Raw genomic sequence first — 1,813 nt, 5'->3', positions numbered from 1 at the left:
AGGCCCAACAACGTCGACAAGAAGAACGTTGTGAAGTAGACATCACAACGCTAGTCGAGCTGCTCCCGAGGAAGTCAGCAAGGGGAAAGTCCGCTGCATTTTTTCTATATTTTGCCTGCTCCAATTAAAAACGGCCGGAACCAAGGTAGTAGACATATCTACAAGCACCTGTTTTGCGGCAGCTACCGCTGTTGCGACTGTCTCAGATGATTTCTTTTCAACTGCAATCTCAACCTTCTTGTCAATGTTTTCTTCAGTTAACCTCCGTCTTTCCTTTCTCTCCTCCATGGTCTCATAGTAGTACTTCTTCCACGTGGCGCCATCTCCGACACCGTGCACGCGTCCATACGACGGCTGAGTCTCCACCGGGAGTCTTTTCAATATGTTCAACGCCCGGTTGAATGGAGTGTCCCACTTGGGCCTCGCCAACGCCTCAGACGGCGAGTCGCTTTCGGCCGCAATCCTCTGCTGCTCTCTCTACAAAAGGCATAAGGATCGTTTACAAATATGACTAACATGCAGTCGAACTGATCAGAAACTAAAATTACCAGCAGTCTCATGAACTCCGTCGTGACCGCGTTCTTCTCAAAAACCTTCTTCACTGGGTCCCAACGGTGCCGGGCTCTGAGGACGTCATGCTCCTGCGGAACGGTGAACTCCGCCAAGGGGTCTGGGATGCCCAGACTCACGGCTTCCGCGTCCTCCTTGGCCCATATGGACCTCTTCCCGACGTAACCACGGCTTCCGAGGTGGTGGCACCCAATGTTCTTCTGTTGAAGCCCCTTCATGTACTTCGAGTTTTTTTTGGCAGCTTCATCCTCGCAAGACGCCTTGAATATTTGAAAGTGCTCTGTCGTGATTGTCGGATTGTCCTTTACAATCTTGGATTAGGGTTCCTTTTCGTTGACAATCCGATATTTCACCCTTGATTTCCTGGCGGCCAACGCGTCGCTAAACTTGCTCATGGCGTGTTTGTTTATCTTCTTCATTGTCGGGTCCTTATCTGGATCTTTATAATACTTTTCATCCCGGCCCGGGAACAAGAATATCTGGTGCAGCTTCTTTAGGAGGGAGGGCCTCATATTATCTATCTTGTTTAGTTTCTCATCGTTGATGGTGGCAGTTGTCCGTATGATGCAGCCTATTTGATTGCCTTAGCACGCGCGTGCTTCCTCGGGCGCGTTTGGCTCAAAATTGTCGTCGTCCACCTCCATGACCACCAGTCTAGTAGTCCTGAGCTTGTTAGGAAGTTGTCGCCTCTTTTCTTTTGGTTCTATACCGGCTCTGCTAGTCTCGGTGTCGGTCTCAGTCTCAGCGCCGATCTCGATGCCGGTCTCAGTCTCAATGCCGGTCTCGATGTCGGTCTCAGTCTCAACGCCGGTCTCAGTCTCAGCGCCGGTCTCGGTCTCAGTGTCGGTCTCGATGTCGGTCTCAGTCTCTGATGTGATAGGTGGACCCAGCAACATCAACTGTCGATCGTCGTCTTCTAAAAGGATCGAGAAGAGGTGTCTAGAGGGGGGTGATTAGACACTAAGTGCCAAAAGTTGCAGTTTTTAATATTCTTAAGTTTAAGTGGAGTTTAAGCACAATTTTAACAAACACAATACATATCAAGCAAGCATGCAATGAGTATATGAGCAACGGAAAGTAAAGCATGCAACTTGCAAGAATGTAAAGAGAAGGGTTTGGAGAATTCAAACGCAATTGGAGACACGGATGTTTTTGTCATGGTTCCGATAGGTGGTGCTATCGTACATCCACGTTGATGGAGACTTCAACCCACGGAGGTTAACGGTTGCGCGAGTCCACGGAG

The 1,813-nt window shown here is 49.3% G+C and overlaps 1 pseudogene; it reads right to left on the bottom strand.

Moving 5' to 3' along the window:
- Window positions 1-386: 386 nt before the first annotated feature.
- Window positions 387-1,466, bottom strand: LOC147978704 (uncharacterized; annotated as a pseudogene).
- Window positions 1,467-1,813: the final 347 nt, after the last annotated feature.

The sequence above is a fragment of the Triticum urartu genome, chromosome 3A (genome assembly GCF_056163025.1).
Source record: "Triticum urartu cultivar PI428250 chromosome 3A, HENAU_Tu73, whole genome shotgun sequence".
Lineage (NCBI taxonomy): Eukaryota > Viridiplantae > Streptophyta > Magnoliopsida > Poales > Poaceae > Triticum > Triticum urartu.
The sequence above is the reverse complement of the archived record's forward strand: the minus strand, read 5'-3'. Positions and strand labels throughout refer to the sequence as shown.